This window comes from Hippoglossus hippoglossus, chromosome 13 (assembly GCF_009819705.1).
Source record: "Hippoglossus hippoglossus isolate fHipHip1 chromosome 13, fHipHip1.pri, whole genome shotgun sequence".
Classification (NCBI taxonomy): domain Eukaryota; kingdom Metazoa; phylum Chordata; class Actinopteri; order Pleuronectiformes; family Pleuronectidae; genus Hippoglossus; species Hippoglossus hippoglossus.
The window spans coordinates 27,790,287-27,816,464 of NC_047163.1; the positions used below are offsets into that span (position 1 = coordinate 27,790,287).

The 26,178-nt window shown below is 41.4% G+C and overlaps 1 protein-coding gene across 5 annotated transcripts in view; it reads left to right on the top strand.

The window, feature by feature from the left end:
• The window catches only part of LOC117772552 (RNA-binding protein Musashi homolog 2-like), a 163,535-nt gene that overhangs the window by 29,649 nt on the left and 107,708 nt on the right, over positions 1-26,178 (top strand). The gene's annotated exons all lie outside the window — the stretch shown is intronic.

Sequence of the window (26,178 nt, forward strand, 5' to 3'; positions counted from 1 at the left end):
CTACAAAGGGGTTTCGACTGATTATAGAAACTGTTTTTTTTTCTTAGTAAAAATGTAAGGATCTGTTTAAAGCATACACATACACACAAACTTTACTCAACTGTCTGAATCCATAATCCATAATCCATAATCCAACTCACTCACTCACACATGTACTATCCAGTGTGTTTGGAACAGTGTCTTCCTATGATTTTCCTTTAGAGCAGAGGTCTTCAACAGGGGGTCCGCGGAGGTACTGCAGGGGGGTCGCGAAATTTTTGGTTGATTAGCCAATTTTGTATATTTTTTTTTCCAACCAATGTTTTTTCCAAAAGTTGAATCTGTGAATTATTTCAATAGCTCAGTGTTGTATGCAAGATGTATGTTTATAAATGGCTGTGGCACGCCCACCCTGTACCTTGCACATGTTTAAAATAAAAACATGAATATATGAACCTGTGTATTATTTGAATAGCTTAGTATTGACTGCACAATAACAGGGAAGCTTTGTTTATACATGGCACTAGGCCCAGTTTAATATAAAACACTATTTTAAACAATATATATAGTAGGGGGTCCCTGCTCCATCTCTCCATCAGTTTGGGGGTCCTTGGCCTGAAAAACGTTGAAGACCCCTGCTTTAGAGAGCTGGTTAAAGAAGGACACTGCTGTGCTCTACAGCTGGTGTGTTTGTTTTACTGCACATCACACCACTGTCCCTGTTGTTTCTACAGCTGACACAAGTGGGTGGGTACCTTGGTATGAAGGCAGACCTATTGACATGTCCGCCTCCTCACTCTGAGGGCACATCTGGGGGCATTTGAAATCTGTGTAAGCCTAAAGCTTTTAACAATGATTGTATATGAAATGAGAATTTAAAAGTGAGATATTTTGAGAGGAATTGCTCTTGATGATGAACGTACAGAGACTTATCAGCTGAATTTGCTCATCCTCTCAGCTTAATTTTTTACAATGTGTATGTATCACTGTTTATCTGTTGAGCCCACGACTTCACTGTTCTCATTCATTTACACCACTTTCGTCACTGCTTCAACCAAAGGTAAACACAAAGTCATCACTTCACTGCACCCCATGTTGACTTGTTCTATATTTCCTCTTTTACTTTGTGTCACTGCCCTTTATGTGTTTCCTTCCAACGTGAGTTTCTGCCCTCTGCCTGATTGGTTGGATCTCACATAGTCTCCCCTCTACTGGTGTATTTAGTCTCTGCTCCCATCCCTCCACCAGTTCTTTGCCAAACAACCCATTAGAGTTCATGTTGCACTTCTTCTTCTCTCCTGCATCCCTTTGTGCTCAATTAAGACTCAGTTGTTTGGAACCTAATTCTTTCTTGTTGAGTTGTGCATCTGAGTCCCTGTGTTGCGTGTTCAATTTTGACACTTTCACTCTGTGAATGGAGACTGAAATCTTTTTAGAAAAGGGTGGAAAGGAGTAGTACGAAAACTGAACTTTGTGGATCAAGAGGGAAAAGAGTGGGGAGAACAACACAAAATATTGTTTCAATTAAGAAACTTAGTTTATCTGTACACATGTTGGAGAAGGCTGCCATGTTTAATTTAGGTTAAAATTATTGTTACCTTTTCATCTTTCATTTTAGGTCATCCATAACATTTAAAGGGGCAATGTGTACAATTTCTAAGGCTCTCTTTGCAAAATCGGGATATAATCCTCATATCTAAGTTATATTAACTGTGTAGTGAGCCTAAATAGAATGAACCTTATAAATTCATAAATATCTCCATGACCGCGGGTCCCCCGTCGCCATGTTGGATCGCCATATTGCTACAGATGCCCAGAGTGGACAAAGGTGGCGTCTCACGTTTGTTTACTGAAGTAGCAGTGTGAATTCAACAGAAGAAAAACTAGTGAGAGACAAAGAGTTTGAGACTGATGCCGAAGTCTCCATTTTTCTGTTTAACAGGTAATTTACCAAATCAATATAATTTAATTCTGTTGTTTGATAGATTTGTTTTATTACTATGCACCAGAATTACAATGTTTGTATTCAGTCAGCTGCTTGTATAGTAACATTTACATTGTTACAGATAGATTCATATTATTATCTCTTCATGCCTAAGAATATAGTTGTAATTGTTGAGAAATCCTAGATTCATGTGTTTTTATTTATTTTGTTTAGTGAACTTCCCACCACCTCAGGATGTAAAATAATTTATTACAGGAGTTGACCACTGTGTCATGAAGCAATTGTTTTTTTTACTGTTCTTTTGGAGCTTTCAGACAGACACTGATACATCAACTCCAATGAAAGGAAAACCTTTTTCAGATCCAATGGAGTGTCCACTGGAACAAACAGGCAAGAGAATGCATTGAAAAATTGTAATGTTTATTCACTAATATGTTTTATTATATACAAACATTTTCTTCGGTTCTTTGTTACTTTCTCTCATTTCTGACCGTCATTTTACCATATGTATTAAAAAAACTTGGAAATGCTTTAGTATTATATTATTATGTTTGTTTCCACAGCTTCCACAGGTGGCATCTGATTGTGGTGGTGGATCCTGATCGTGGACTATTATTTTCAACAAGATTGCTTGATATACAATATGCCTACTCACATACTCTACCATTACAGACAATCACTCCTCAAATCATTTACTTTTCACTATGTTACAAATTGTTTAACAGCACATAATGATTAAAAAGACAAATTGAAAGTAAGTAGCTTCTTTGACTAGCAGTCAATGCATGTGGAACACACCGATAATTGTTCTTGTTGTTCTTGTAATTGTTGTTGTATCTTTTACAGTTCCCCATCTGCCACGTTTTTGAATTGTTTGATCTGTGGAAACACCTTTTGTCCTCGGCTTTTCTTTATCACAATTCAGCTGGGTCTTCAGTTATAGCTCATTCTTGGCAACTGATTTCTCTCTTCGCAACACATCTTTGTGTGTGTTTGGCAGTGATTGAGCAGGCAGGGCCATAGTGCATTCTGGGATCAGGCTGACTTTATCTCCCATCATATGCAGCTTAGACAAACAGCTCAGTCTCCCACAGCTCTTAAACCAACACACTACAGCCTTGTAGGAGCATTCAGGAAAAGCCCCCCGTTCCTCAGCTCCAGCTAGCTGCCAATAACTCTGAGCTGCTGCTCAACACATCCACAAATCATGGCTTCTGTGCCTGACATGCTTCATGTTGGTTTGAACGTTCACATTCAAAATGAGCAGAGGCGGACTTAACCATTAGGCAAAGGTTGGAAATTGCCTTGGGCCCCGAACTACCAGGGGCCCCATAAAACACCTAATAAATTTGTGGTTAAGAATTTTTTTTTACTCTTCGTTAATTATTATTTCATTCTAAAAATTCATACGCTAAAATGGCATCAGAATGCCTATAATTTATGAGTAACTAGTGTATCAGCAACCGCCCTCCCTCCCTGGTCCCCACTACAATGGACTATTCCATGAGCGAATTTGGGGCGTAAACACAAACTGACGAGCAGTGTTGAGCCAGTTCACACTTAAAATGAACTAGTTCACGTTAATTTGTTCCTTTTTTTATTGGGATTGTTTAGATGACAAACTTATCGATGGTGTCGGATCATGTCTGCGTGTCGCTCCGGTCACTTTAACATGACTGTGTGCGTCACGTCCTGTGTTGTACTGAGCACAAAATGTAGACGAGTCATTTTTCATGATGTTTCAATGCTGTCTCATAAACTCTGGAGCGAATCAAACAAACACTAAGTTACTTCATGCACTGATCAGGTCCTGATAACTAGTGAAGGTTGAGAGAGAGCAGGTCAGAGTGGAGTAGGACACAGAAACTCCAGCTCGGTAGAAACCAACTGCTATAATCACACTGTATGTGTCCTCTGAGCGAGTGAGTGGGGGCGGGGCCCCGCGGCCTCTGTGTGTGAGCGTGCACACAGGCACACACATACACGTTTTCACTCGCTCCTGGTATTTCACATGATGGCCTATACATGATGATTTTTAAAAACGTGAGCGCGTTTTTAAGAGAAAGACATGAAAATATAAACATTCAAGGGAGAGAAAGAGAAAACAGGGACAAAGGAGGAGTGTAAGAGAAAGACAGGGACAAAGGAGGAGAGTAAGAGAAAACAGGGACAAAGAGAAATTGTAATCATTTTTAAAAGTATATTTTCTTATTATTTCTTTTTTTATTAATACTTTATTTACAATTTTCAGATACATAACAAAGTGTTGACAGGACATAATACAAATTCAAAAACAAAAACAAAACATAGGATACAAAATTAAAAACCCAAAACAAACAAACAACAAAAAAAAAAGCTGCCAGACAGATTACTCAATTACAAATATGGTCTTTTGGAAATGTTATCTCGGAGATAGGGCCAAGTAACATGAACAAGTGAACAAAGTAATATACTACATCCACTGATGAAGCCAGGTAGGTCAGAGTTGCTGTGGACCTCAAGATATATTCCACTGAGCAGGTCCCCATGTTCTCTCAAATCTTTTCTGTGTGTTGCCTTTGTGGAGACGCAGTTTTTCCATTTGTATAACAGACAACATCTCCTTGATCCAGTGTGTAAAGCAGGGAGGAAGTAGACTTCCAAGTCAAAAGAATAAGTTTCTTAGCGACCACCATCCCTAGGTGTAGAGCAGTTTGTGTATCATAAGGAAGCTTAAGAGTCTCTGCAGAGCATCCAAGGATGGCCAGATCGTGGTTTGGCTGAATGTCTCCAGAATAGGCTTTTGAGAGCCACTGAAAAATTATAGATGAAAAATTATACAGAGTAGGGCAAAACCAAAAAAAGGTGCGCCAGTGAACCCTCAGCAAAGCCACATATATCACATTGAGAAGAGACCGATGGGAAAATGCGGTTTAGCTTTGTTTTTGAGTAGTGCAGTCTACACTTTGTACTGGATTAATCTGTAACGTGAATTTTTAGAATAATTAATCCGAGTCATTGCCACTTCCCAGAGCTCAGCTGATATATCTGAGTTCAAGTCCCTAGCCCAGGCCTCCCTAATGAGGTCAGAAGAAACCTGACCAGCCAGACGTTCTACAAATTTTGATACTAGATGCTTGGAGTCAGGAGGGAGCAAGAAAATTTCAAGGAGAGGGTGAGTGGTGGTGGGGGACTGAAAGTCTTGACACTCTTCCTGAACGTAGTGCCTGGCTTGAAGATATCTAAAAAGATGTGAGTTTGGAAGATTAAACTTAGAACTTAGTTGACTAAATGAAGCGAATTGGCCATCAATATACAAATCTAGGAAAGTTCTGATGCCCCTCTCTCTCCAAACTGCAAAAAAACCATCTAGTTGTCCAGGCTTGAATGTGTGGTTTTGGCAAATTGGTGCATGTATAGAGACACTAGGGGCCTGGCGAGCCATCTTTATCTGATTTCATATTCGTAAAGAATTCTTTAGGGTAAAGTTCTGTCGGATTGACTTTTCTATGAGGACTGGGCTGGAAAACATAAGTGCAGGAAGTGAGGAATTTTTAACAGCAGAGGCCTCAAGTGGTAGCCACAAAGGGTCCTTCTCCGCCTCTGCACCGCTGCAATTCCAGTAAGTAAGAGCCCTGGAGTTAGCTGCCCAATAGTAGTGTTTCAGAATTGGCAAACAGAGACCACCCTTTTTAGTGGGCTTATGTAGGTGAGACTTGGATATCCTGCTATGTTAAATAGCAAGGGGGACAATGGGTCCCCTTGGCGAACACCACATTGCAAAGGGAACTGTTTGGATCTGTCCCCATTTGTAAGGATTTTGGATTTTGGATCATTATATAATATTATCTAAACACTCATCAAAATCACGACTGTTTGCTGTCCTGGCTCCTAAATGGTGAAATGAGCTCCCGATGGACATCCGGACATCAGAAAGTTTACACATCTTCCGCCACAAACTAAAAACACACCTCTTCCGACTATACCTTGAATACAATTTTTAAACTAACAATTTAGTAGCACTTAAATGGCACTTACTTATAGCACTTTGTAGTTTTGCTCTTTTGAAGAAATTGTACTTTCTTGATTCTTGTTGTTCTGAGTTTGTACCCTCATGGTTGAATGCACTTATTGTAAGTCGCTTTGGATAAAAGTGTCAGCTAAATGAAATGTAATGTAATGTAATGTTGACCCATTCTATGAATGTATCCCCAAATCCAAACTTCCTGAGAGTCTCAATCAAATAGGGCCACTCTATCATGTCAAACGCCTTGTGCGCATCTAAAGATAGTATAGCAGTGTTATCATCTTTGTCATGAACAGCGTACAAAACATTTAAGATTTTGCGGACATTACAAAAGGAGTATCTGTCTGGAACAAAACCTGTTTGGTCTGGGTGGATTATGCTTGCTATATGGTTGCCCAGCCTTTTTGCTCATACTTTTGTCATTATTTTCAAATCACAATTTAGCAGGGCAATGGGCCTGTAATTGCCAGGATCCGTTTCATCTCTATCTTTTTTTAATAGGACACAAATGTTTGCTTCGCTCAAAGAGGCTGGGAGCCTCTTGTTTTTAAAAGTATCGCAAATCATTCTCATTAATATAGGTTCAGATGACGAGAAATCCAAATTTTCCCTGAAGGCGGCATCCAAACTTGAGAGTTGAAGCGGTTCGAAGAAACGATCTAAGTCTTCCTGTGTAGCTGTCGATTTGGACGTGTAAATATCTGAGTAAAACTCCTGAAATCGATTGTTGATATCTTTCAAGTCAGTAAGCATCAGGCCAGATTTGGATTTAATTTTATAGATGGCTCGTTTCGCTTGTTCTTGCTTTAATTGTCTCGCCAATAACTTTTGTGGTTTGTCGCCAAACTCAAAGTGTCTCTGTTTAAGTTTGAGAAGTGTTTTACCAATCTGTTCCCCCAGAATGGAATTGTATTCATATTTAAATTTAAGAATATTATTATAATCTGATTGGAGCAAAGAGCTTTTATAAACCTGTTCAGCAACCAGAAATTCTCCATCAATCTCATACAATCTATTTCTCCTAGCCCTTTTCAATGTAGCTTCATAAGAAATAATGTGGCCTCTAATATAAGCTTTAAGTGTTTCCCACAGTGTTTCCCTCCCTGTTGTCATTGATATCAAGAAACTGTGAAATATTCGTTGTTATGTTCTTTTTAAGTGCTTGGTCTTGAAATAAGAGGAGATTGAAATGCCAGGTATAGGCTTGTCTGGGTAGGGACATTCGGAGGTTTAGCCCAACCGGACTATGGTCTGATATTATTATATTGTGATATTTGACATTGTCAATATTGGAGATTTTGTTTGTAATTAAGCTTGCCCTATTTATTACCCTGTGTTTCCACTTACCCTCTGCCAGATTGTCATCGTCTCCTTCGTGTGCACATGCTCTCAAGCCTCAATTTCCTTGTGTTTGCTTGCCTGGTTTTTGACTCTGGATTTTGTGCTTTTTCCCTGAATGGACTTGGTTGCTTCTCTGACTGCCTTCTGACTGCCGTGTATGACCACTGGATTATTAAAGTAAAGTTTTCTTTTGAACTTTATTTTTTGTCTCTGTTGCTTCCTTCTGCATCTGAGTCCCAGTTTTGTACGAAAGTGTCACAGTACAATCTGGCCATGACAGACTCAGCAAAGGAAGACGCTTTTCGCTTGGCTCTCCGTGCCCAAGGGAAGAAGCTTCACGGTCATGAGCAGCAGCTGTCCTCTCTTGTGGGTGGCGTGCAGCAATTACACGCCAGGCAGGACACTTTTCAAACTTCCATGACAGACCAGTTTCAAGACCTTTCCACCCAGATGCAACAGATGGTCGCTCTCCTGAAACCCACTGCTTCGGCTCCACCTGCTCAGCCTGCTCTTCAGCCCAGGGAGGCTCAACCTGTTTTTCACCCTGAACCCCGTCTCCCCAGTATCGAGAGGTATGATGGTAATCCCTCTACTTGCCGCTCCTTCCTGTCACTCTGCTCAATGACTTTTGAACTGCAGCCTCACTCTTACCCCTCCGAGAGCTCCCGTGTGGCTTTCATGATAACCCACCTTTCAGGAAGGGCCCGAGAGTGGGCTACCGCAGAGTGGGACAAGCAATCTTACTCCTGTCTCTCAGCGAGGAGTTTTGCGGAGGCCCTCCGCAAGGTTTTTGATCACCGTACACCAGGCAGAGAGGCGGCTCGAGGACTGTTGGACCTGCGACAGGGAGGCAGTCGAGTGGCTGATCATGCTATTCGCTTCCGCACCCTGGCGTCGGAGAGCGAGTGGGGTGAGAATTCTTCATCTGACACATTCCTAAACAGTTTATCTGAGGACATTAAAGATCACCTGGCCCCACTCGATCTGCCTTCCGTCTTCGATTCTCTGGTCACTCTGGCCATAAAGATTGACAATCGACTACATGAGAGGAGGATGGAGAAAGCTCGATTCACCAATAGACCGCCAGCCCGATGGGGGCAGTCTTCGCCATCCTGTCTTTCTTCTCCTCCTTCTGGTCCAGTGACGGCAGCGGACAGCGCCAGTGTCTCCCAGTGGTCAGGAGGAACCCATGCAGCTCGGGCGCACCCCCTCTCTTCTGAGGAACGTCAGCGCCGCCGTAGGGAAGGGAGATGCCTTTACTGCGGGATGCTGGGCCATTTCTTGGCTTCATGTCCGTTAAAAGACCGGGCTCATCAATAAGGAGAGGGTTATTGGTGAGCCGAACATCCACTTCCTCTAGTCCCTTCAGACCTTTAACCCACGCTTATCTGACCTCTCCTGAGGTTTCCCTGGAACTGGCGGTGTTCGTGGATTCTGGAGCTGATGAGAACTTTTTGGACCGGGGGCTAGCTAAGCAGCTCCAGCTGATCCCGGAACCACTCCCTGTTCCCCGGGAGGCCAACGACCTGGATGGCCGCCTGTTGTGCCATGTTACCCACCGCACTCCAGCTCTGAGCCTCACTATGTCTGGTAACCACGCTGAGATGCTCTCATTTTTGATCATTGACTCACCTCATGTGCCACTCATTCTGGGTCTTCCTTGGCTCAAGAGACACAACCCACACATAGACTGGTCAACTGGGTTGATTTTGGGGTGGAGTGAAGTTTGTCTCTCATCCTGTCTTGTGTCTGCCTCTCCCAGTCTTTGTCCCAAGAACTCTGACTCTTCCTCAGATTTTCCTGACCTCTCTGATGTTCCACCTGTCTACCTGGATTTAAAGGAGGTTTTCAACAAATCCCGCGCTACCTCCTTACCCCCCCATCGGCCCTATGACTGCACCATCGAACTCCTCCCTGGGGCCTCTCTTCCTAAGGGTCGTCTCTACTCCTTGTCTGCCCCTGAGACGGAGGCCATGAACAGATACATTCAAAGCTCCCTGGCTGCTGGTATTATCCATCCCTCTTCCTCTCCTGCTGGTTCTGGTTTCTTTTTTGTTGGTAAGAAGGACAAATCCCTGCGTCCATGCATCGACTACAGAGGCCTGAATGATGTCATGGTCAAGAACAGGTACCCTCTTCCACTCATTTCCTCTGCTTTTGAGCTGTTAAAAGGGGCGTACATTTTTTCTAAACTGGATTTGAGAAATGCATACCATCTAGTTCGCATACGGGAGGGGGATGAATGGAAAACGGCCTTTAACACCCCTAGCGGCCACTATGAGTATCTGGTCATGCCATTTGGTCTAACCAACGCCTCAGCACTTTTTCAGGCCCTGGTCAATGATGTTATGAGGGACATGTTAAACAAGTTTGTTTTTGTATACCTGGATGACATTTTGATTTTTTCCAAGTCTGAGGAGGAGCATGTGCAGCATGTTCGACGGGTTCTTCAGCGGCTGCTGGAGAATCAGCTTTTTGTGAAAGCTGAGAAATGCCAGTTTCATCAGTGGACTGTTTCCTTCCTGGGATTCATTGTGGCACCCGGCGGCATCCAGATGGACCCTGATAAGGTCAGTGGAGTCACGGATTGGCCTGTTCCCAAAGACAGAAAGCAGCTGCAGAGGTTCTTGGGCTTTGCAAATTTGTATAGACGCTTCATCAGGAACTATAGCTCTGTTGCAGCCCCTCTCCATGCCCTCACGTCCCCAGGAACCAGGTTTTCGTGGAGTCCTCAGGCCGAGGAGGCCTTCCGGTCTCTTAAGCAGCGATTCTCTTCTGCACCCATCCTCACCTTGCCTGACTCGAAGCTTCAGTTTATCGTCGAGGTTGACACCTCTGGGGTGGGGGCGGGGGCAGTCCTCTCCCAACGCTGCCCCAAGGATAACAAGGTTCCCCCTGTGGTTTCATTTCCAGGAAGCTTTCTCCTGCTGAGAGGAACTATGATGTGGGCAACAGGGAGCTGCTGGCTGTTAAGCTGGCTCTAGAGGAGTGGAGGCACTGGCTGGAGGGGGCTGAGCAGCCGTTTTTGGTGTGGACCGACAACAAAAACCTGGAGTATATAAGGACTGCTAAAAGACTAAACTCTCGTCAAGCCAGGTGGGCACTTTTTTTTTATCGATTTTATTTCACTCTGTCTTAATGCCCTGGCTCCAGAAACGTCAAAGCTGATGCCCTGTCCCGCCAATTTGAGCATGAACACACCCCCGGAACCCCTGCCACCATCCTGCCATCTACGTGCGTCATTGGAGCTGTGACATGGGGCATTGCTGATAATGTCAGACAAGCGCTGGAGGGGGCAGAAATCCCGGCAGGCTGCCCGGAGAGTCGTCTTTTTGTTCTGCCCATTCTCCATCCGCAGGGTCTGCAGTGGGGACACCCCTCCAACTTCAGCTGTCACCCAGGGGTTGCCCGCTCCATCAGTCTCCTTCGACAACGTTTCTGGTGGCCTACGCTGAGGGAGGATGTCCAGGAGTTCGTCGCTGCATGCCCTGTCTGCGCCCAGAATAAGACCTCTCGCCAGCGGCCCTACGGTTTGCTCCACCCTTTGCCCATTCCCCGGCGACCCTGGTCGCACATCTCCATTGAATTTGTTACTGGACTGCCTCCTTCAGAAGGTTAGGCAGTTATACTCACCATTGTGGACAGATTTTCTAAAATGGCTCATTTTGTCCCTCTGCCTAAGCTCCCCTCTGCCAAAGAGATGGCAGAGGTTATGTTGTCTCATGTTTTTGGATTGCACGGACTCCCTCAGGATGTGGTGTCGGACCGGGGACCCCAGTTTGCCTCTAGGTTTTGGAAGGAATTCTGTCGGCTCATCGGTGCCACAACCAGCCTTTCCTCCGGTTTTCACCCCCAGTCGAACGGCCAGACTGAACGTTACAACCAGGAGCTGGAGACAGGACTCCACTGTGTGGTGTCTCAAAATCCTTCCCTTTGGAGCAAAAATTTTATCTGGATTGAGTACGCTCATAATTCTCTCCCTGTCTCAGCCACAGAACTCTCCCCTGTTTCCTGAGCAAGAGGAGGAGATTGCGGTGCCATCTGCTCAGGCATCTCACTTGGAGAAGAGCCCGAGCGGCTCTTCTCCGCACCTCCAGCCGATACAAGCGTGTGGCTGACAAATGCCGTTCTCAAGCTCCGCACTACAGAGTTGGCCAAAGAGTCTGGCTGTCCACCCAGGACCTTCCTCTCCGCCTGGAGTCCCGCAAGTTGGTACCAAGATTTGTGGGTCCGTTCCCCATCACTAAGGTGGTAAACCCTGTGGCGGTGCAGCTCAAGTTCCCCAGGACAATGAGGGTCCATCCATGTTTCCAAGGTCAAGCCCGTCAGGACCAGTCTGCTGGCTCCCTCCTCCAGACCCCCTCCACCCCCCCAGGTCATTGATGGGGGGCCAACATACACAGTTAGGCGCCTACTGGCGGTCCGCCGCAGGGGCTGTGGACTTCAGTACCTCGTGGACTGGGAGGGTTACGGGCCCAAGGAGAGGTCCTGGGTCCTTTCTAGGGACATTCTTGGTAAGACTTTGATCAGGGATTTCCACCGGTGTCACCCGGACCAGCGGGCGAGCTCCCTTTCCGGCTCGTGCAGTTTTAAGTGACATTATAACGTCCGTTTTTTCGGTGGAGGAAAAGATAAACTTACCACGAAGATTCTTAGAGCAAAAACGTAGAGTCTAGCATTCAAGAGGCGATTATATCAGTAGAACTGTGTGAGCCTCGAGAAAACACGTCTCCACTGCACTCATCTCACTAGCGCCCCAATTTCACTCTTGGCAATGAGATTTCAGATGCTGTTAAAAACTCTTAATTTAACACACACACTTAGAACGAAAGTCACCTTTAAGACAAGGTCAGTGAAATGACCTAGGCTGATTCCTCTTGAGTTTGTATTCGTCAGTGTGAATAATTCATCCTTAACAAACACTGAGAGAACACAAGAAATGGTGTGCTGTCACCTGTTGCAGCACTATTATCATTAAATACAAATGCATTCAGATTGCCTCTGTCAGATATCACCACTTCGTCTGCAACCTCCATTAGTCATGATACCTCTCATCCCAATGGTGTATTAAGACCTTCCCTCATGTGTTTACAAGGAATTTTTGCTCTCTGTCAGGATTTATTGGTAAACAAAGTTCAGATTTTACAAAGGAGAGCTGGTGTGCTGACAGGAGGCAAAGAGCAGAGTGAGTGACAGGCACATGACTTATTCAGCAAGTGTTTCTTCTATATTTGAATATTTTGTCAGAGCATTACCTTTGCTTTCAAAAGAATGCTAACGTGCCAGCAACAGGCCAATCAATTTTTGTCTTATTCTCTGTGTAATTACAGCGCTCATGACTCACTGTGTCTCTTCTCGCCTCGGTCGGCATAAAATACATTTCCATGTTTCATTGACAGTCCTTGTCAATGGCTTCCTCTCTTCTGTAGATGGAATCCATTAGTACTGAGAGACGGAGGTAGCCAGCAGTCAGCCATTATTCAGGAAATTATTCAGTTTGGACTTTTTTCTGGCACATTGGCAGATTTGCTTTGTTTATTTGAAAATAAATGAATGTTTCTGTTCTCCAACTGTGACAGGGATTTCTGCAGTCAGTCCCTTTGTGGATCAACCACTTTTATCATTGGGAAGAGAAGGGCTTCATGCTGAATCAGTATGGTGAATTTGGGTAATCAGGGACATTTTTGGAAGTTATTCCGATATGTTTTACACATTAGATCAATATATTATATCTTTCTATTTCTTTAAGATTTTTCTAACCACACCAGAAGAAAGAATGAAGATATCATACTCAGATGAGAATTGGAACAGATTTTAGTGTTCTTTGTGCCAAAAAAGAAAATTCTTCCTGAATTTGATCATCTAGGACGGGCTTTTTAATCTGGGCCACTTGTATTAGGCTTTAAAAAAGCCTAATTCACCTTGATCAATAATACCAATTCTTAAAAGCACGACAAAGAAAATGAAAAGATAATGTATATTATTCATTGAAATATCATTAACAAATATTACCATATTAAAGTGTTGTTGTTTTCATAAAGAACCCTAGCCTAAATACAGAAACTAATATTAATTCAAAACATTTTATTAAAGGTGTATCAAATAAAAAAAAACATCAATTAAAATTAAATCATCAGCAAGAAACGATAACAATACCAGTTTATTCATTCAGTAATTTCTATAGGGTCTACTCAGGCAAGGAAACAGTCCTTGTAGGTGAGAGACCTATCATCATCGATCAGATCACATGTTTTCTTGTCAGAATCCTACAGTATGTCACTGACTTTGTCATGCAATTCCAAGGTGGAGCTTCTGATTGACACTTTACCCGCCCCTTTCAGTGACATCACCCCCATGAAGTCATTTGATTTCAGCCCCAGGATATCCATGATAACCTATAGTAAAAGTCCTGTTGACTAGTGTTGGAACAGGAAAGAAACAGACTGGAGGTTATTATATTCAGTCTCAACGTTGTTATTCAATGAAGTAGACACTGTTGTGCACATGCTGGGACAGGTTTGGTTACAAACAAATTCTTATTTTCAATGGTAATTATTGATGCTCATAAAATTAATAATTACGTGGGAAAACCACCGGGGACCCAAAACCTAGCTGTAAGAACAGTCTCAATTTAGTGTTCACGTACAGGTAGGTCTGGGCGATATGGCCTAAAACAAATATCACAATATTTTTAGACTATATCGCAATACACAATATATATCTCAATATTTTGAAATCTCCTCTAAAACACTGTACAAATGTTAAATTCATAAAAGTCCACAGGAAGTGGCTATGGTAGCGGACGTTAGCATTTCCGACCCTGAATGCACCTTGTCGGAAGATATCAGCTGACATTTAGGCTTAAAACACGGTGTAAATGACCTCGTTTCGAGTTGAATATAAATGTTGGAGCATGTCTTCTGATCATTGAGCAGCTGTGGATCATAGAGAAAACTCTGTGTTTTCACTGTTTGTTTCCACTGTTCTTCAACAAAGTCACTGCTGCTTCATGTGAATGCACCTCTCATCTCACTGTGTGGCGGAGTGAGTGGGGGTGGAGCCCCGGGGCCTGTGTGTGTGTGTGTGTGTAAACTTCAACTCGCTCCGAGCACAGACACACACACACACACACACACAAGCGTCCACTCTCGCTGGACTGAACGCCGCTCGCAACACTGTCAATAACTGTATCTGAACTCTCGTCAACTCGCTAGGACTCTTCACTTTATTTCGCTCTCTATATGCTCTCTGCATCTCTTCCCTCGCTCCTGATACAAAAATATGCATACACGCAGTAGAGTTTTCTGGATGGGCGGGGGAGTGAGCTGTCTGCTGTGAGAGGGGCATGATAAGAGAGAAGCGAAACTCAAAGATAATTTAATGGTGCTTAAAACATTCACGCGACAATTTTATACATCTCACGTGGAGCAAGCCGCGATACATCGAGTTGATTCGATATATCGCCCACAGGAATCAATATTTGGAAAACCTTGACACGAATAGTGAAGTTGAGTAGGGTTAAATTTAAGCACTGACTGTCACAATCTAGGGGATGTCTCATAAATTATGCTCAAATAATCACAAGTAATGGCTGCTTAAATCAAGGACTTGAATGGTGAGAGTAAGAGACAAAAGTGGGACATGATCTAACATGTGGCTGGCATGGAGATGGTATTAGGGCAAACTAAGTTATGCCACCACGATATGTAGCCAATAAGGTGTCTTTGAATATACAGGAATATGTGTAGGCATGGGCAAGGAAAAGAAAAGAAAAAGAGAATAACACATGTTAATAGAGTGAAGAAGATTCTAATTACCTCAGGGATGCAAAATGCCATTATTTTACCACACAGTAACAAAGCAGGCGAACTGATGTTTATCCAGCTTGGCACTGGTCTTTACTGGTAAAATCTAAATATGGGGCGTCCAAATTCAACATCAACATACTGTGTGTAATTAAACAAGCAGCAACAATGTGAACAGTCTGCATTGATCAACACAGGACAAGGTGGTCTGTTGTTCACAGCAGCACAATAACATGGAGGAGCGGAGCAGTTCTGCCTTTATCTCCTCTGTGATGACAACAGAATCAACGGAAGGTTCTGGGAATTCCTTGGGATTCCAGTCTTGTCCAGCGAGGGGCTGGAGTTTGGATTTATGATGTACAGCACAAGATGGCAGCGCCTAAATCCATATTTTGCCTTTTTATTTAGAGTATTGGTTTCATGACATCAGAGCATCTTGCACACATTATGCATTCATTTCACCCATATGCAAAAAGCTTGTTATTGGGCTGGTTGCTTTGGTATTTTATTTGGTGAGAGACCTTTGTTTTGCAGTGGATGGTATTTCAAATGGCGAAACAAATTCGAGTTGTTTGTTCAACATCTTCCTTGCAAACCAGACAATAGATCCAGTACTGTTTTTTTAAAAACCTTCTTACTGAGTATGTTAGCATGCTGTCTTTGGCATTTACTTAAAAGTATTGGTGTGCCAAAGTTGCATAACATGTTTGTAGACTCACAGTACTGCAGTGCAGCATTTTGGTGCATGTCCACCGTGTGTGTGCCTGTGTGTTTGTGTGTGTGTGTTTGTGTGCATCCTGTGAAGTGACTTTGCCACTGCATGGAAAAAGTTCTATATTTAGCACTAGAATGGACAGGGTGTTGGTCTGTTCCTGTGTGTGCCTGGTCCCATGGAGACTGCTGCCTGAATATAAGTTAATTTGAATGTTTAATTCATTGAGGATTTTTGAAAAGGTGAAGAGAGTGTGCTAAAGTGAAGACAAAGCCTTGTGTCTTCATAATCAGAATACTCTACCTGCAGCAAAACACTGCATCTCAAAGGAAAGGAGCCATAAATAAATTCACCAATTGGATCAGCAGCTGATCAATCCAGATATTTTGAGGCTAACTTTCTGTTTATATTCTTTAGCCCAACCTATACCAACATGTGGCAGGTAATGTATTTCAGGTACATCATTCACTCAGCAGTCCAAACCACAAGACAAAATGCAGGTCTATTGTTTTCTGGTTTCAATAAATGACTGTAACAAGATAAAGTGTAATCTGTGCAGATTTTACTGCTAAAACAAAAATACTAATCTGCTATCATAAGGGCTATCATAATACTAATCTGCTATCATAAGGGCAAAACAATAGATTATTTTTCACAGTGACCCTTGTGCCTTTATCCTAAATGATAAGTGTGCTGTGGGTGTTTACAACATTCCAGAATATATTTCTTAGCAGCTATTAACATTTATTTGTGTTTTGTTTGATGTTCTTCTCTGAACAGGGAGTATTTCTACATCGCAGTGGAGAAGTGTTCACCTCTGTACTTCTGAGTGAACTAAAGAGGGTGCACACAGAGTGAGAGAGTGTCTGGCAGCAGTGGAGCAGGGCTGTAAATTGTAGAGAGATCTCAAATGAGGAGATGGATTGATATTGTTGGAGAAGCCTCCCTGGGGATTCTACTCAAATAACTTTTGGTTGGTAAGAATAAATATTTCCTCAACTGGATAATCCTCAGGTCTTGGTAATAGTGGGGGTTTATTGAACTGTGTGGTGAAATAAATCCTCTTAGCAAAGCACCACTGGTAATATTTAGTAAAACCTGTTGATTTACATGTTAAATGCAAATTTTTCAACCAGCTTTGTATTGTTACAATATCCATAGTTAGTGTTCTCTCTCAGACAGGGGTTAATTGTTGTACAGTCATGGCAGAAACATTTCCTGTAACAGTCATTGTGACGGCAAAGTCTGGTGGAGAAGTTCTGCCCAGTATGTCGTGGAGAAGATGGTAGAGGTTATCCATGATCGACAACAGTTTTTTCAGTGCCCTCCTCTCCTGGTTAAAAAAACTTTAATGGATATACATAATACATTGTTAAAGCAGAAGCCACACACCTTATACAACGTATTTGAAAGTCCCTCCTCCAGTAATAATAGTTGTCCAAGGACATGCATTCAAACTTCAATACATGCAGATACGCGTCTATACTGTAAACAATGTAATATGGACTGACTACATTGCTGCAGGTCAAGTAGAACACCTGATTCCATTTTGCCACAATGCATTCTCCTTAAACGGCAAGCAGTGTGCAAGTGTTTGAAATAAGTAGTGAGACAGGAAAATCAATGTGGAGGCCACAGGGCAGTGGAGCTTGAAAAGGGCAAACTCACTGACATGCTCATTGCCTTGAGGAGTCTGTCATACAGGACTGGAGGATCTACCTCAGGAATTAGTACTGCACTGACACTCCACCTTATGGGTTTTACCAAGCTTTTTTCCCTTCTTTTTTTCAAATTTGCTCTGGGCTTAATAGAATTTGCGTGACATGTTAATACATTTTGCTGCAGGTGCTTTCTGGCATTTTCTGACATTTTGCATGTCTGTCATAGATTCCTCCAGAAGTCTATATGCACAGACACAAAGGGCTCACTGAATACATATAATAATAATAATAATAATAATAATAATAATAATAATAATAATAATACTTTTGGGATAAAGAATTAATTAAATTAACTTTTGTTATTTTTAACAATCCTACAATTCGTGATCCTTAACCCTCAGCAAGAGTGAAAAATCCCTCACTAACAGGGAAATTTATGTAGAATTGGAGGGACAGAAGTGCAATAGATGCCAAGTGTATATAGAGCACATCAACAAAATCACATAACATAATGCTTCTAACATAAATATATAGGTGAGTAGGCATATTGTATATCTAAGCAATCTAGTTGTAATCATAATCCGTGATCAACTGCCATCACGATCCACAATAACAATTCACCAGCACAAACAGCTGCCACTTTGATCACAATCCACCATCATGGTTACGATCCATAATCTACAATCCACCATGATCACGATCCACATTTATGGTATGATATGATGATAATGTTGAGCAGTTGGCTGGACTCCCTCCTCTAATCTCTAGCTCCCAATTTCATGTCTCTCTTCCACTATAAAAAATAATTAAGACATAAAAAGTAATTTAAGAGTTATGATGGAGCTTGGTGATTAATGGCATTGTACTTTGTACAGTCACCCAGCTGTTCTGGTGCCAGTGGTGATCAGTGCACTCAGGGTTGAAACCTACTTAACTGGGAAGTGGGGCATTATATTGTGTTTATACAAACCCAGTCCCTCGTAAAGTACTGTTTCTAAAGTATTAAAAGGGAACATAAGAATTGATTGTTCAATAATGGATCTTTAATATAAAATAACATTTGATACACAGTATTAATCCTCATACTTATTTATATGCACTTCAGATTACAAAGTTTTCATATGATGTGAACAAATGAAGGTACCAATATATTTGACCCCTCCGTCATGCCAAAGAACACTGTGTTAGGCACTTTGATGCCTGGTTTCAAGTGGAAAGTTATCCTGGTGTTGGCTCAACATGCCCCCCCCCCCAATTCCACACTGACAGAGAGGTGCAGCCTGCCATGCACAGACTATAAATTCAGTGTGTACTAGAACCTAGACAAATATATTTATCACTCGTTTGCAGGGATTTCCCCAGAGATCAACTTGAGCTGTAGAACTGATGAACAAGATAAGATATGATGATCCTTTATTAGTCCCACAATGGGGACATTTGCAGTATTTCAGCAGCAAGAGTAAAAAAGGCATCAGCAAGTAATAGGTAACAAAAGGTATGCAAAAGTGTAAGGAATAAAAAAGAAATAGAAATATAGAAAAATATACACTGCAAAGACAGAAAGAAATATATGCAGTGTGAGAATATGTACAGTGAATGCACATGAACCGTTGATATTGCACAGACAGATGAATATAGCAAAGTCAGTATTGCACAGTTGAGACCTAAAGTGTTAAAGTGCAGTCCATAATGATGGTGCATGTAGTTTTTACTAGGAGCAGAGCTGGTTGTACAGTCCCACTGCTGCAGGAAGGACCGACCTGTGATACCTCTCCTTCAGACACTTAGGGTGGATCAGTCTGTTGCTGAAGGAGCTACCCAGTGCTGTGATGGTGTCCTGCAGGGGGTGGGACTGGTTGTCCATCAGAGAAAACAGCTTCGCCATCATCCTCCTCTCTCCCACCACCTCCACTGGGTCAAGCTGGTATCCCAGAACCGAGCTGGCCCTCCTAATAAGTCGGTCCAGTCTCTTCCTGTCAGCAGTTGAAATGCTGCTGCCCCAGAAGACCACTCCATGGAAGAGGCCCGATGCCACCACAGAATCATAAAAGGTCTTCAGGCGCACCCCCTGCACTCCAAAAGACCTCAGTCTCAAAATATATTGGCTAGGCTACTTTAAAGGGATAGTTCACCCAGAAATGAAAATTCACTCATTATCTTATCACCACTATGCCGATGGAGGGGTGGGTAAAGTGTTTGTGGCAGTTGACCATGCCACAAACACTTTATCCGCACACAGACCAGAGACAGTACTGTTGCTTTTCAGCATTCTTTATTAACACATAAACAAAACTCACAACTTAAGGTACCAGCACTTTCTGCTGGTGTCTGGCTTTGCAGCTCAGTGTCTCTAATGTTTCTGTGATCCTCCGAGTGTCTCACTCCTGGCAGCTCTGCCGCTGCCTTTTAAACCTGAGGATCAAGGTGTATTCAGGGACGATCGGAAATGCTATCATCTGGTAGCTTAGCTACTTCTGGTGGACTTTTAGGCTTAAAACACAATGTAAATTACTTAGTTTCGAGTTGAATATGAATGTTGGGGCTTGCTGTGACTCGGATGACATGACACAAGCAGTATGGAGGCGTGATTCAGCTGTAGTTCAGCTATGGGAGCCGTGCTGCTCTTCTAGAGATATGAGGTCTCGCCGATTCTTTCTGTGTACAGTGCAATTCACAACAGAATAAAACAAACAAAAACTAAAACGCCCCACTAGTAACTCTATGCACAAAAATTCAAGCACCTCAGCTTTGTTCAATGGCTTAGGATCATCCATCTTTATCTTGATCACACTATAGAGGTTTTCAATAAGGTTCAGGTCTGGAGATTGGTCTGATCATGGCAGGGTCTTGGGTTGTCCTCCAACCTCACCTTGACTGACCTAGGTGTGTGGTATGAAGCATTTTCCTGCTGGAATCCTGAGGGTTGGGAGACATTGTCAGAGCAGAAGGGAGCAGGTTCTACTCACCTTGCTTCATGTGTCTTTATTTGGCAGATATGCCAGATTCCAGCATTGCTGAAGATCATCACTGATCATCACAAATATCACAGTGGCTGCTAAAGCAAAGGTTGTAATACTTTTTCTTGTAAAATAAGATTTGGTTTAGGTGATCACCTAATCTTTCTCTGACACATGAGTTTGTGATATGCCTTAGATGAATAATGTATTGGAGAAGACGAGGGGAAACCAAGGATTTATTGAAACAGAATTGAAGGATCACGTCAAATGAATTAGGGTAAAGAGCAGGGTGATGTAAGTGGAGATGATTTGAAGGATGAAGAGAATGGACAAGAGATTGTCGGGACATCAGGGGTCACACACTTAAATATCAAATAGCGAATGAGAATACTGCATACCTTCACTCTAATGGAAGTGTTACTAAAAGTTGCTTTATCTTTTTGTCTACAATAATTACACTTTGTGGTCAATTTTAATTTAAATTGTATTCTTAATAGGGCTGGGCGACTCGTGGACGTAATCGACGTCATCGATTACGCAAATACGTTGACTCGCCCACGATCATCTAGCATAGGTTCCCAATAGTCGGACCGGACCCAGAAGCTGCTCTGTATGGACCTGGACGCTGTTATTAGATTATGACGGACCGCTTCTATTTTAACCTACGCAGGTATTTCCGTCTTTACGGTAATGAATCCTGGCAGCACACGGTAGAGTTCACTTCTCTCACTGAACCAGAGAAAGTGGGAACAAATAGGAAAGTTAAAGCTGTTTAGTTGTTAATGTTTGTTGAGATTGTTCATATGTGAAGTGTAGTTATATATTAAGAAAAAAATGGGGAAACTTAAACTACATCTTTTTATTTACTTTTTCTAAAATTAAGCACTTTATTTTAACATGCAAGGCTTATTTTACTTGAAATAAGAAAATAATTTGTATTTATTATAAGAGTACACATTTCAGTGTGAAAAAAACAAAAAAACATGTGGAAACACTATTGAATTGTACTTTATTTGACAGTCAGCTTTTGACTTCACACAGACACAGATAAAACGACTGGGCTACTTCAAGATAGTTTTTTATACAGAGTGTTGATATTTTGTTGTTGGACAGCATAATGTAGATTGATATATACCTTTTACTTGAATGGAACAAGCTCTTGCTCAAGTTTTATTTTGGAGAGATATAAGACTTTAAAAGGCTGATTAGCAGTTCAGACCTGGCTATTTTTTGTTTTGGATTAATGTCTTGCAGTGCATACTTTGTTTTTGTCAGATTTGTTTGTATTTAAGAGAAGATTATTAAATAAATATAAATGACACAAGTTTTTTAACTTTTATTTTTGAGAAATTCATTATTATATTAATCAAGTAATAAAATAATCGTTAGATTAATCGATAAAAAAATAATGGATGCAGCCCTAATTCCTAATTACTCTGCTTAGAGTGTGGGGAAGAGTGCTTTTCCTTTTACATCTACAGACATACAACTTTATTATGTAGCTTCTGGGGTATTATCAGACCCAATCTGATGAGGTATATTGATACATCCCTCACTGCTCCCAGAATTCCATATGGCAAAAAAGTGCGCTGCAAGACCAGATCCTGCTTTCTCATATCCCTAAATTACAACTTGGGGAAATAGAAAGCACAGCAGTGATAGTTTCAAAATAGTTACTTTAAGAATATATATTACTTCAAGCATAGTAATGTAAGTAATGTAAGTAATATGTTAATTGTATATAACTTCCTTGAATCAGACACTTAATTAGCGTATTCTTTTTTTCGAATGGCTTTGAGGATTTTATTTTTTTCACAAATTTAAATGTCTTTAAATACACATTAACACGAATCCAACATATTGTAGCGAACGGATAAATGGAGGCAGAAGACGTTATCTTGACATCCATTGCACTTCTGTCCGTCCTGGGAGAGGGATCCCTCACATGTGGCTCTCTCTGAGGTTTCTACGTTCTTTTTACCCTGTTAAAAGGGTTTTTTAGTAGTTTTTCCTTACTCTTGTTGAGGGTTAAGGGCAGAGGATGTCACACCATGTTAAAGCCCTATGAGACAAATTGTGATTTGTGAATATGGGCTATACAAATAAAATTTGATTGATTGATTGATTGATCTTTCAGTCAGCAATGCACACATTCAGCGACACACAATAATAAAAACATGAATATATGAACCTGTGTAATATTTGAATAGCTTAGTATTGACTGCATAATAACAGGGTAGCTATGTTTATACATGGCACTAGGCCCAGTTTAATATAAAACACTATTTTATACAATATATATAGTAGGGGGTCCCTGCTCCATCTCTCCATCAGTTTGGGGGTCCTTGGCCTGAAAAACGTTGAAGACCCCTGGTGTAGAGAATTACTTCAACAGTGTTTTCCCAAATCTGTTAAGCAGTAAACAAGCAGATTACACTGATTAATCATCTGTGTGTAAGATTTGCAATAAGTTCGAGAAGTTGAAGGCAGAATATTATTACACAATTAATGCAGATAGTTGAGTTGTGTGTGTAACGAAAGAGAGTGGATGTGTGATGGTATGGCTCGTGACTGGAGCAGAGAGTTAGAGTTTAAAAGTATATCTGTGAAGTGACATGTATGTGCAGCTCAGACTGTTTGTCAGTAAATAAATGACTCCTCAAGACTCAAGACATGTTCCTCCCTGCTCTCAAATGCTGTTGCCAGCAGAATCGTTCTTACATATTCAACAACAACTGCAGTCAAAACTGTAATTCACTCTTACTACAGCTACCTTTTAATCCCATATGATGATAGGATGATGATTTTTGCTCTAATTATGAACCACTTTTGGAGCTGATGTGATAAAGGTCTATAATGTATCTGCAAATAATAGTGACACTTTAAAGGACACTTTGAAGCTTATACTGAGATAATGATTCCCTATCAATGATATCATATAATAAGTCAGAATTCAAATTCATTCCAGGTATCTCTTTAGCCTATAGGACACAACTTAAAGTTCCATAGATTGAAAAAGAACACATCATATAGTGTAGCAATGCATGCACTGTTGCATCATCATTATGACATCATTATGAAATAGCATTATATAATACAAAAAAGTTAGCCTGGTAGGATATACTGGTGTACATAGTGTGCAAAGGGGTATGTGTCACCCCTCAATTGCTTTTTATTGTTGTTGTTGGTGGAAGTGGGAGGTGGGTCTGCAGAGCTGCATAACTGTGTACACTAGTGCTCACTAAATTCCATGAAATAAAATGCAAAACTGAAAATGCTGGATCTCATCATTTCGTAAAATGATAATGTTGTGCCCCCTCTATCCCAAACGGCATATATGATCACATTTCTTTTAAGAATCACTTCAGGTCACAGTGATTATTTGATTTAGATGACAAACTTACTATCATTAATCAATCAAATTTTATTTGTATAGCCCATATTCACAAATCACAATTTGTCTCATAGGGCTTTAACAAGGTGTGACATCCTCTGCTCTTAACCCTCAACAAGAGTAAGGAAAAACTACAAAAAAACAAAAAAAATTAACAGGGTAAAAAGAAGGTAGAAACCTCAGAGAGAGCCACATGTGAGGGATCCCTCTCCCAGGACGGACAGAAGTGCAATAGATGCCACGTGTAATGGAAAACATCAGAAAGATAAGGGTATTTACAGCACTGATTAGAATAAACACTTTGTAGCATAATGGAAGGTAAATTAATGTGTGTCATGTGTCCCCCGACATTCTAGACCTATAGCAGCATAACTGAGAGCAGGTCTAAGACAAGCCTGGACCAGCTCTAACTATAAGCTTTATCGTAAAGGAAGGTTTTAAGCCTACTCTTAAACGTACAGGACACGTGCTGCAGCATGTTGGACAAGCTGCAGAGTCTTTAACGACTTACTGCTGGAGCCTGATAATAAGAAATTACAATAATCAAGTCTGGATGTAACAAAGGCGTGGAGTAGTTTTTCTGCATCTTTTTGGGAAAGGACATGTCTGATTTTTGAGATGTTACGCAAGTGGAAGAAGGCGGTCCTAGAAATTTGTTTTAAGTGAGAATTAAAGGACAAATCAGGATCGAAGATCACTCCTAAGTTCCTGACTGTTTTATTGGAAGCAAGGGCAATGTCGTCTAGCGCAGCTATATCGTTAGATAATGTATCTCTAAGGTGTTTAGGGCCAAGTATTAGAACCTCTGTTTTATCTGAGTTTAATAAGAGAAAATTGCGGGTCATCCAGGTTTTTATGTCCTTGAGACATGCTTGGAGTTTAGTTAATTGATTACACTGTTCAGGTTTTATTGACAAGTATAACTGGGTGTCATCTGCATAGCAACGGAAATTTACTGAGTGTCTCCTGATAATGTTTCCTAGTGGAAGCATATATAATGAGAATAGAATTGCACAGAGCACAGAGCCCTGTGGAACACCGTGGTTAACTTTGGTGCCCATAGATGACTCATCATTAATTTGCACAAATTGGAATCGATCTGAAAAATAGGATTTTAAACCAGTTTAGGGCGGTTCCTTTAATGCTAATTAACTGTTCTAGTCTCTGTAATAACATTTGATGGTCAATAGTGTTGAATGCTGCACTAAGATCTAACAGAACGAGGACAGACACAAATCCCTGATCTGAAGCTATTAGAAGGTCATTAGTGACTTTTGCCAAGGCTGTCTCTGTGCTGTGATTGGCTCTAAACCCTGACTGAAAGTCTTCATTACTTTCCTGGAGAAACTCACACAGCTGATTGGCTACAACTTTTTCTAGGATTTTAGACAGGAAGGGGAGGTTGGATATCGGTCTGTAATTGGCTAAAACCTCCGGGTCCTGGGTGGGTTTTTTTGAGAATGGGTTCCATTACAGCTATTTTAAAGGACCGTGGTACATATCCTGATGATAATGACAGATTGATTGTGTTCAGTAACGAACTATCAATTAGGGGCAGAATTTCTTTAAGTAATTTTGTGGGAATGGGGTCTGAGATACAAGTTGTTGGTTTAGAAGATGAGATTATTTTTGGTCAGCTGATCGAGGCTGATCAGAGAGAAGCTGTCTAAATAATTGGTAAGATTCTCATCTGTTTCTGAGATTTCTGTTCTTGGTAGGGTATTAGTGTCAATTGAGGGCAGGAGATGGTTGATTTTATTTCTAATAGTTAGAATGTTATCATTAAAGAAGCTCATAAAGATATTGCTATTCAGGGATGGAGGAATACTGGGTTCGGTGGAGGTGTCACTCTGTCAGCCTGGCTACAGTGCTGAAGAGAAACCTGGGGTTGTTTTTATTCTCTTCTATTAGTTTTGAGTAGTAGGCAGCTCTTGCTTTGTGGAGGGCCTTCTTATATGCTTTAACACTATTCTTCCAGTCTAGGAGATTTTCAACACGGTTGCTGGAGCGCCACTTCCTTTCTAGTTTTCTTGATACTTGTTTTAACTCACGTGTCTTGGAATTATACCACGGAGCTAATTTACTATGTTTTACATGTTTCTTTTTTAGAGGCGCTATTGAGTCTAATGTTAATCGTAATGACTTTACAGAGCTATCGACGAGATGGTCAATCTTAGTGGAGCTAGGGTTTTTAAAGGATTCGTTGGTTATATCGACGGATAATACGGGTTTAAATGTAATCGGAATTATTTCCTTAAATTCCGCTACAGCACTATCAGGTAGGCATCTAGAAAAGGAGTTTTTTATTAGTGGCATATATTCTGATAATGAAAAATCAATGGTTATAAAATTATGGTCTGATAGAATCGGATTACGTG